This window comes from Piliocolobus tephrosceles, chromosome 2, assembly GCF_002776525.5.
Source record: "Piliocolobus tephrosceles isolate RC106 chromosome 2, ASM277652v3, whole genome shotgun sequence".
Lineage (NCBI taxonomy): Eukaryota > Metazoa > Chordata > Mammalia > Primates > Cercopithecidae > Piliocolobus > Piliocolobus tephrosceles.
In genome coordinates, this window is record NC_045435.1 from 112,408,770 (window position 1) to 112,420,300 (window position 11,531).

General features: G+C 35.8%; 1 long non-coding RNA gene across 1 annotated transcript in view; it reads right to left on the minus strand.

The window, feature by feature from the left end:
- The window catches only part of LOC111521417, a 334,287-nt gene that overhangs the window by 105,626 nt on the left and 217,130 nt on the right, over positions 1-11,531 (minus strand). The window lies entirely within an intron of this gene.

Here is an 11,531-nt window from a genome sequence, read left to right on the forward strand (position 1 = left end):
TTTGCTTCTTTGGCAGCAGGAGGGGGCGGCTCTGCGGCTTCCAATCTCTTAAAGGGCACACCTGAGCAAGCCAGGCCCGCCCAGGTCAATCTCCCTTCTGATTAACTCCAAATCACCTGCTTTGGCCCGACCAGCCCCTGGATTTGCCTTTGGGGCGCCCATCTCCCCTGCAGGGGAGGGTGCAGCCCGGGGGGATGGAGTGGCCTCTGCTACCTCCCTCAGTGCTTCCGGGAAAGAGCGCAACATGCGTTTTTAATAGTTTCTCCTCAGGTGACTTTTTTCATGACAGTCAGAATTTGAAACCGGAGTCCATGTTCTCGACAACGGAATGCCCTCTCCTATAACTAAATCATCCCAGGCTTTTAGTCTGCCTAGCAGCAAGCAGTGCCAGCCCCAGCAATTGCCTTTTTTATGCCTCAAGCCCATATGCAAAATCCAGCTCATGCAGATGCAAAGGCATCAGAAAAGCTAAAGGCAAAAAAGGCTCCGAGGGCCAGACACCCTGGCCAAATTGGCTCTATCCAGACCTTCCTGAGGGTTCTGGTCCTACATGGAGCCCTGGGGCAAGCACCTTACCAGCTTGGCCTGGCTTGCTGGCCCACACTGTCAACGCTAAAAGAGGAGAGGAGGGCAGAAGTCCATCCTATAAGGCTTCCCTGGGTGGAGGTGAACTCCCTCCCATTTTCCCCTTCCACACACTGATCAATCTTCTATAAAATTGATCTGGGGACCTTGGCAGTTTAAAGATATCATAGACAGCTGGAGATTAGCTCTTCAGACATATTTTACCAGGATTCCCTGGGATCACACAGCCTTTAAGGGTTGGACACCCTTTAAACCTCTCCTTTGAGGCAGAGCTAAAGAGGAACTAATTCCCTGTTTTCTCACTGGTTTCCCTACAGCAAACATTTGCCTACATGAGAAGCAGTTAAGGGCCGGAGCTAAGAACATTTGTCTGGGAGTCGAGCTGCAGCTCAGAGGGTTCTGATGAGCACCCATGATTGAGAAACGCTGCAGGCGCTTTGACATTTCTGGCCTAAATCAAATTATATAGCAAGCTTCCCTCCCCCTAACATGGATTTAAAGCATTACAAATAACAAGCCAACTTTGGGAGGACTTTATAATATGGAAAGTTCCATTACATTGAAAGAACTCAATAATAAATAAACATATTATACAGGTGAACAAAGTTTTTGTATAAAGCATTTAAGTTATTTAGAATTAGAGTATACCGTGATACCACGCAACCTTAATTAAGCCAACCAGAAAATAAGTAACAGGAATTCTTAACTAGCCAAAGGAATTGTCAAAAATTCAAAAGTTGAGTATGTCAAAGGTGCTACCTGAAAGAAGAGCTAGCTAGAAACAGGTACAGAACTCATTACCCAGAGGGAGACAAGAGACGACATAAAAAACAATCATAAGAATTACAAAAGTCACAGCAACCCAGGGCCATTAAAAGAAAGGGCAAAGAGTTTTAGCTCTCCAAGTAGTCTAGAAAGATATGCTTGTGTTAGAGCAGAGAGCAAAATAGATTCTTGATAATTATACCAACCTCAAAAACTCTTAAAGTAGCAAAGCAGTAAAGGGGGAAAAACATGTTCTTTACACATTGTTTAATGAAGCAATAAAATAGTGAAAAACATTTTTCTCAAGAATGAATACATTAAAGTGTATCTCCCAAAGTATCTATTGGAAAATTCACTGATGTGGAAAAATTCCTTCACCAATTTTTCTGAATACTGCTAATATGCAGGGGAAAAAAGCCTTCATTATATCTCTCATCTGAAAATCTTAGTTTTCTTAATTGATTATATTCACAGTGTTAACATATTATCAGTTTTTTATAAAAACCTGACCCTCCTTCTTCAACACCTCCTATGCTATAGTCATACTTCTAGTTATGTTATTTTCTATATGCAAAAGGCTGTTTACCTCTACTTCATCCTAGACTGACATTTCCAGTTTCACCTCAGATGCATGAATCTGTTTAGCCTTTCATGACAACTCCAGAGTTAGGGCCCTGTGTCCCACAGCTCCCTATGTGTGCCTCTATTACGTTAATAATGAAATACTACATTGTAAAATTGGTCTTCACTAAATTCTGTTTCTTAACAACACGAAAACATTTCTTGTTCTTTTTCTTTTTCTCATCTCCATGGCCTACCAAAAAGCCTGATAAACTAGAAACTCCATAATTACCTACTGAATGAAGGCCATGCAGAAAAGTCTTAAAATCTTGCCATTGTGATTGCAGTAAGACAGTAAGCTCATATTGTGCATTTTAATAAGCAAAAACACAGTAAATATTTTTATTTAAATTTCCTCTACATGCAACAAAAGACAGTCTGTTTGAAGGTGTGAAAATCAATCATCAGCCTATTACTATTATATTATTTGAAAATGCTACTATTGATGCATTTCACTACTTATTTATTTTAAATAAATATGAACACTTTGAATATTTAAAAATGTAAGGATAGATTACCCATTTAGATTATTTCTGACACACTACTCATAAATTACCAAGTTATTGCAACAAAGCCACATTTTTGTAAATATAACTTGAAAAAAAATGAAGATTTAGCAGAGGAAATCAAGACTTGGCTTTATGGAATCTCCAAATATGTACACACAGATATACATGTATATTTTTCTATAAATGAAAATCGGATCAAAATAAATACACTGCTTTATATTTTTAGTTTTTTTTTTTTTTTTTTTGAAAACTCTCCATATTGTTTGCCATAATGGCTGTACTAATTTATATTTGCTTCAACAGTGTGTATGAGTTCCTTTTTTCTCTGCATCCTTGCCAACATCTGTTATATTTCTGACTTTAATACCAGCCATCCTAACAAGGGTAACATGATATCTCATTGTGGTTTTGATTTACATTTCCCTGATGAATAGTGATGTTGAGCATTTTTTCATATACTTGTTGGCCATTTGTATGTTTTCTTCTGAGAAATGTCTGTTCATGCCCACTGGCCAGTTTTTAATGGTGTTATTTGTATATTTTTACTGTTGAGTTCCTTGTCTGTTTTGGATATTCTCTCCCACTCAATAAGTTGTCTTTCTACTTTATAGATTGTTTCTTTCACTGTGCAGAATGTTTAGTTTAACATAGTCTCATTTGTCAGCTTTTGTTTTTGTTGCCTGTGCTTTTTGAGGTCTTAGCTATAAAATATTTGAGTAGACCAATGTCCTTAAGAATTGTCTTTATGTTTTCTTCTAGTAGCTTTATAGTTTCAGGTATTATGTTTAAGTCCTTAATACATCTCAAGTTGATTTTTGTATGTGGTGAAAGATAGGGGTCCAGTTTCATTATTGTGCATATGATTATTCAGTTTTAAGCATTTATTGAAGAGAGGGGTGTCACTTGAGTATTTTCTTCAGCCTTCAACATGGAAACATGGAAAAAAAATAACACTTGCATTTCCATATTTTTCTGGCTATTTTTGAGTCATGGTATGAATATTATGGAGAGTAAAAGAAATGATTTGATTTCAACTATTAAATCACAAAAACTTAGGACAATAGAATTTTCAGGGTATTAGCTAGATCCTTCTATGACTATCTCTCATAGCACATATAAAAATGCCATGAATAGGTAAAGACTTCCTAAAGAGATTGCAAAAAATACTATCATTTAGTAAACAATAATGATGTGAATATCATCCGGATATGGTGACTCACACCTGTAATCCCAGCACTTTGGGAGGCCCAGACGGGTGCATCACCTGAGGTCAGGAGTTCGAGACCATTCTGGCCAATATGGTGAAACACTGTCTCTACTAAAAATACAAAAATTAACCGGGCATGGTGGCGCATGTCTGTAATCCCAGCTACTTGAGAGGCTGAGACAGGAGAATTGCTGGAACCTGGGAGGTAGAAGTTGCAGTGAGCCGGGATCACGCCAGTGCACTCCAGCCTGGGTGACAGAGCGAGACTCCATTTCAAAAAAAAAAAAAAAAAAAAAAAAAAAACCACTACAACAACAATGTGAATATCAAAATGTAACAGTGTTTCAAATATATTTCAATTTTAAATAACACTACTTAATGGCTAATAACTTGTAAAAACAAGTTAGTAGATAGCACTTAAAAACATTTGAGTAACTATTATCAAGGCACTTTCAAAGCTACAGAGAAGAAACAAATATAATCCTTACCTTTTAGAGCTGGAAATCCATGTAATGATTAATTACTCTAAAACTAGCCACTTAGGTTAAGAACAGATGGTCAGTACACTCTAATTTCTATACGATGCCAATAAATATATACCTGATGTTCAAAATGAAGATGACTGCCATGGAATGAAACAAGCATTGGGCTTAGAATTAGAAGGCCATCACACAAAAGAATTAAGATAGAAATTATTAAATGTTTACATGTTCAAAGATTAGTGTGTTTGGGAATGTGTACCATAAAACAATTTGAAGCAAGATGACACTTTTGTCAATATTGTTTAAAATATCAAAATAGCATTAACAGGAGAAACTAAAAACAGTATGTCTGTTTAAAATCCTACTAATTAAAAATTGCTAGTGATTAAAATCTCAATAAATACAGAAAATAGCACTGCTTGCATCTATAACAACTTGTAACACTATTATAAACATTGTCAAATTTAAATTCACATCCCATCAAAAAATGACAAAATTATTTTAATAAGGAGTAAAATAGTTAAAAATTAAAACTGACTGATTTATGAAAATAAAGAGCTATTGTGTATCTATCCAAAATAAATTAAAAAGTGAAGAAGCATAACAACTAATTTTAATTTCTAGTCATTGGTCCACCTTAGCCTATTATCCTACAGACCACATAATAAACACCTCTACAAAGAGAACATGAAAATCTTATATTCTAAGGTTCTGATGGGGATCTGTCATGACTACTATCCAAAAGCAAGTAAATTTGCAATAATATGTAAATAAGTGTATTTGAGAGTAGGGTATATTCAATAGTGGATATACATATTTTTTTTTTTTTACATCAAGTGCAACTGTTCAACTGAGTAGAAGATGCATTTTTAAAATAGTGGCATTCAAATAGGCCCAAACTCTGTCAATCAACTCTATGACTGTGCACAATAGTATTGATCTATAACTCTGCTCTCTTACATTTACTAGATGATTTTTAAAATTGGACAGACATTTCACACACAAAGATTTGTGGAGGTAGAAGCTTAATATACAGCTTTCAAGTAGAATATGATCTTCTGGATCACAAACTTTATGATTTTTAAAAAGTCTAAGGAAGAGAGGGAACAAGAAAGGGTACTAATATTTTCTAGGTGCCTTATACAACAGCCATAGGAATTGCAACACCTATTCTGAAAACTCAACACCTAAACTTACATATTTGCTTCAAACTTGAGATCTTTAACTCATCCATAAGTAATAAATATATATTTGTTGGCACCAAAAAATAAGGCCTAGATCTTTACATAATCATCTCAGCAATTCAATAAAGTTAGTATTACTACTTCTGTTTTACAGGTAACAAAACGAATTATTTAAGGACATTAGATAATTTATCCAAAAGCATACAATTCAATGGGTAGTAGAGTCAAACGCAGAGCGTCGTAGCTCCAAGTCTATGCTCCTTAAAATGCACCCTACTACCTCCCCTGTGGAAAAGCTGGACTTGGCAAGACTCTTCATTTAATGATGAATCATGAACAGAAGAAAAGGAAATTCTTTTTCTGTTATCTAAAGTATTAAGATTCAGTAGTCAATCACATCACATCAAATCTAACAACTCCAGTTTTTCACTGAGGAAACCCCGGCTTGTGAGAGTAAAGTAGGAGATCCCAAAGTAATTTGCCTCTAAAAGGAAGTAGTCTATTACCTTGCCTTAAATAATGCAGCATTCAGTTATTACTTCCTGGCAGAGTGACAGTTTAAGCACAAGGCATTAAAAAACTGTTTTCTCCTGTTCCAGCTATCCGTTATTTATTGCCTCATACACTACTTGTCTGGAAGTGATGGAAAAATATTTGAAGGGAAAGATGCATCATTCTGGATGCTCCATGAAATTCAAGATGGATAAAAGTCAATGTTTCAGGCTCATCTGTTTTTAGCTTTCTCCCAATAATAAGGTAAAAACAACAACAACAAAAACAAAACAAAACAAAAAAAAAAACAAAAAAAAACCTTTAAGTCTTTTAAAAGACTCCTCTAGTAAAAACATAACTTGGCTTTATCAGTTTCTATATCCGTTTTTAAAGAATAGTTTTGATTCAATTTTTAAGGAATAATTATAGTTTTAAGTTGCAGAAAAAACAAAAATGTATCTGAAAGAAGCAAATTATCTTCCTGAACACAAGATTTTAAGACTGTGTTATGTTGTGCTCTGGATTATGTTTTCACATGTCAAATGCCAAAAAGAAAGGCAACCAAATACTGGCAGTATGAACTCAGTGACATGCTATTTCCATGATCACAAAGTGAAATAACAAATTTCATATCAAAAAATCTCGTCTTAAAACCAAAATTATTTATAACAATAAATATACATTCAGCACTTACTGTACTTTGAGCCAGCAATTGCCCTGATTTCCTTTTCTTTTCTTTTTTTGAGACGGAGTCTCACTCTATCACCAGGATGGAGTGCACTGGCACGATCTGGGCTCACTGCAAGCTCCGCCTCCCGGGTTCAAGCGATTCTCCTGCCTCAGACCCCCAAGTAGCTGGGATTACAGGCACGCGCCACCACACTCAGCTATTTTTTGTATTTTTAGTAGATATGGGGTTTTACCATGTCGGTGAGGATGGTCTCTCCTGACCTCGTGATCCGCCCGTCTTAGCCTCCCAAAGTGCTGGGATTACAGGCGTGAGCCACTGCACCCGGCCTGCGCTGATTTTATTTACAAGTGTCAGCATTAAATGCTACTGTTCTTCCTCTTGAAATCTACTGCCTATCCTCACCTCCTTTAGATCTTCACCCAAAATGAACACTCAATAAAGGTTTTCCTTATCAACATAGTTAAAATTACAACCCCCATTCCAGCATTTTATCTTGTACTTCCATTTTTTGCTTTGATAGCATTTATTACCATTAAGCATAGTATATATTTTACAAATGTATTTGTTTGTTGCTTTTTTCCCCAAACTTTAATGTAATCGCCATGAGTGCATGACTATTTTAATTATTTGCTTTTTACTTATTTATAACCGCTTTCTTCAGTGCTGTAGCGTCAAAGCCTGGATAGAACATGGTCAATAGTCGGTACCCAAAAATGTTGGTTTATTCAATGTGTTTAGTGTTTGTAAACAATCCTTTAAGATAGTATTAACCCACTTCATTGAAGAAACTAAACCTGAAAAGTCATAAAGCAAATAACTACTCAGGCAGGTTTGTGGACTCCTAAAGTCAAGCCTCTATTGACTACACTGCTTCTCAATAAAGGACTCACCCCAACCAAAGGTTGTCTATTTTGTTCTACAGATTTATATGTTTGAATAAATTATGAACTTATCTAGAAGTTACAGAAAGGGAATATATCTTTTAAATACCCTTCATGACTGATCCTCTTTCAGAAGGTCATTCACTTTGAATGAGCATGTAGGTCTGGAAGGGACACAAATGGTGTGGTAAGAGAGACCAGAGATCAGCTCAGACCATCTGTATTAACCCTGGAAATCAATGTGTTGACAGATGCCACAGCCAGTTTTCTCTCAGATCCAGTAACCTGAATGTCATGAAACATTTCCTGAGACAAGAAAATAAGTTATACACAATATTTAAGCTTATGTAAGGACTTTATTTGAAAGAAAAAACTGAAAAATTAAAGATATTTGGAGCCTTCACACACCATACAACATAAACTTAATAGTGCACATAGTCACTCTGCAATATATATTTGTCTTGTTTGCTTTTTTCCTATATTTCTTGTCTTGCCCATTTGGAAAATAAAATCAAGCAATTCCATTTTCAATTACACCAACACATATACACACTTTTATTATTTTTCTGCTTTCAAACAATAATGACAGCCACAAGCAAAGATTAGTCAGCATTTCAGGAACTTGATGGGAAGAATGCATTTTGTCATCACAGAACAGAAAGAGATTATTACATTCAGAAAACACCAAATTCAAAAAAGTATCTTAGTTACGGGGAAGGCTGGAACATTATAGTTGCTGGAACATTATAGTTAATAGACTTAAGTAACTTTTAGAAAGATTATTGAGTAACTTTTTAGAAAGATTGCCTGAGCTGTTTTATAGCTACTGTAAAAGCTTTCTTTACTCTTTATGATCTATGGAATAAATCAGAAGCAAGATTTCACTAGATACAGTAAACAATATGTAACCATGAGAAACAGAATCTGACTACTAAGGGGCAATAATAATATGTGCAGAATCTATAGGAAGTAAAAATTGTTACTCCCTAGACTTTACTAGTCACACAGAAGAATATCATGCCATGACAGGCTCTTCTGGAGTGGTGAGTGTAAGGTAGGACAAAATATAGACCCAAAATCCCTTCTGAAAGTGAAAGGAGGTTGAATGAACTGATTCTTTACTCAGGGTAACTGGAAATTATTTAACTGGCCCCAGAAAGTTTCTACTAGGAAGACTCTCATTTAGCCTTATAAGCTGATGGATCCCACCTGAAGCCAAGGTGACTGTAAAATGTGTAATATAATGGCATGCTGGATACAGGCTACAGCTTTCAAAATCTGTTGTAATTCACCTCCATTTCTCTATTTTACAAATTCCTTGGTAAACATAGACAAAGCTGTTGAAATGATAAATGTAATCATTTCTAACCCTTTCCCACTCCCCCAAATGACTTCTTTACCAACAAATTTGGAATAAGTCAAAACCTTGGCACAGGTAGTGGTTCAGAATAAAGAAAGATACAGTCTGAAAAGTTAACAGTCAACCATGATGCAAATGTTTGAACATTTTCTTCCACTGCTGTTTTTTTGAATGGGGAAATTATCAGGAAAAGTAAGGATAAATTTTATAAAAGCATAAACATATCATACATCTATGCAGAAATCATATTAGCCTATAAATGAGTTTTTAAAACTTATTTTCACAATGTTATGAGTTATGATGAAAATGTATGACCCAGGTTTTCTCTAAAACAGGAGAAACAAAGTGCTGTTATATACTCCAATTAAAGAGCCATTCCTTGCCCTTTCTCAAGAAGGCAAAATACTTACTAAATAAGTAGTGACTTCAAAGAAAGTCACAAAATGATAAATAATTAAAATCATACTTTAATGGTGTTATTAAATAATATTGTATTTTAACCAACAAAATGAAAAATTATAATTATATTTATGTTTCAGAAATATGTAGTTTAGTTTTTAAATTAGTAAGCATTACAGATATAATGCATTACCTTTCATTTATACTATGGGAAAGACAATTAAAAAGTAACTACTATACCACAATATACATAAATCTGCCCCAAATGGTATATTATTGAAAGTTTTAGAGTTATATCAATCAAATTTCTTTGTGCATAACATTACGCTAATAGCTACCCTTTCAACTTCAAAATTCCAGAGCTAATCAGTCATTTGTGGTCCAGGGCGAAATTGCTCATTTTCTTACCCATTAATCAAGAACAACATACTTAGCTGAATATTGGCTTTGTGTGCACAGGACTCACATAGTCTCTGTAACATACGCATATATACGTAGGTAAAAGTCAGTGAAGGAAGGAATACCTAAGCCCCTCAAGAAAAGCTCAAATGGAGATGAGGGCAGGCCCTGCAGAAGGGAGCCACTTATTTAATATGAAAAGATATAATGGTATCAGATTTAGGATTTGAAAACATATACCTTCCTGAAAGATGGTTGTTTGAAATGTTTTACTCTTCATTATAAGTATATTATAAATACATTACAAAATAAAATTACAACTTCAAACGTACTATGATTATGGAATTCACTTTAGCATTCTTAACATATTGTGTGCAAATTAAAAGAGTGATGCGGTATATGTCTCTAAAGACTTACTGAGAAGAATTAAATAGAATGAATGTCAAAAGTTAAAGGAATTGTTTAAGCCAACGGTCAAGCTATTTATTTTTCTCTATTCTGAAACACACGTGCTGTTTTTGAAAGATAAACTGCTTTTAAGCACTTGTTCAGACCTCATCATGAGGGCACGGTAACTAAATATCATACCCCTCTAATTAATCAACTACAGACTCACTTAGGACCCTAAAAACAACTCTTCTATGTTTCTAGTATTTCTTTCTACAGGAAGGAAAATCAACTTGTTAAATATAAGCATAACTGCCCCTAAATAATATAATTGCCTCATCTGTACATTCATTTATTTCTGTGATAGTAAGAATAATGGTTTGTCACTAGTGATTCACTATAGAAGGCTGACTTTCAAGGGTGTCATTTAATATAATTTTTTATTTAGTAGTATTAACCACAAGTTTAACAACAATTAGTTTTGTAACCTGGTCACTGTTTTTCTTTGTCTTCAACCACACAGACATTTTAAGACCAACTATCAGAAATAAATGCAAATGTTCATGGGAAGAAAAGAATAAATGAGTCATCTCACTTTACACATATTCCTTAAAAAGTTCCTTGATCAGGGTACACACAGGGCAGAAAAATTAATCTGACAGTGAAGAGAGCCAATATGCTTACAGGGAAAAATCACTGAATGAGAACAGAGAGGTATCAGTATTAACAGTTGTATATAATGCACAAAAAGTGGTTAACTCTCAGAAATAATTCAGTAGTGCTACGAAAGTTTAGAAAAGAAGGAAACAATAGCTCTGTCAGCATGAATCGTTCTTTCTTTATGCTATGGGAATACCTTGATAAACCAAAAAGCAAGAAACATTTGGAAATCCAGCAATATGATCTTGATTAAGCCATTCAATCTGTTTGGGTCATAATTTACTTATGTATAAAAAAAAAGGGAATAGAAACAGATAATCTTCTTTTTTGTTTTTTTTTAATACAGAGTCTCACACTGTCACTTGGGCTGGAGGCTGGAGTGCAGTGGCATCATCTCGGCTCACTGCAACCTCCACCTCCAGGGTTCAAGCGATTCCCCCACCTCAGCCTCCCAAGTAGCTGAGATTACAGGTGTCCACCACCACACCAAGCTAATTCTTTGTACTTTTAGTAGAGACAAGGTTTCACCATGTTGGCCAGGCTGGTCTCGAACTCCTGACCTCGTGATTCGCCCGCCTTGGTCTCCCAAAGTGCTGGGATTATAAGCATGAGCCACTGCGACTGGCCAGAGATAGATCACCTTTAAAATCATTTTCTGCACTTTGGGAGGCCGAGGCAGGCGGATCACGAGGTCAGGAGATCGAGACCATTCTGGCTAACATGGTGAAACCTCGTCTCTACTAAAAATACAAAAAATTAGCCAGGCGTGGTGGCAGCCGCCTGTAGTCCCGGCTACTTGGGAGGTTGAGCTAGGAGAACGGCATGAACCTGGGAGGCGGAGCTTGCAGTGAGCCGAGATCACGCCACTGCACTCCAGCCTGGAGGACAGAGCAAGACTCTGTCTCAAAA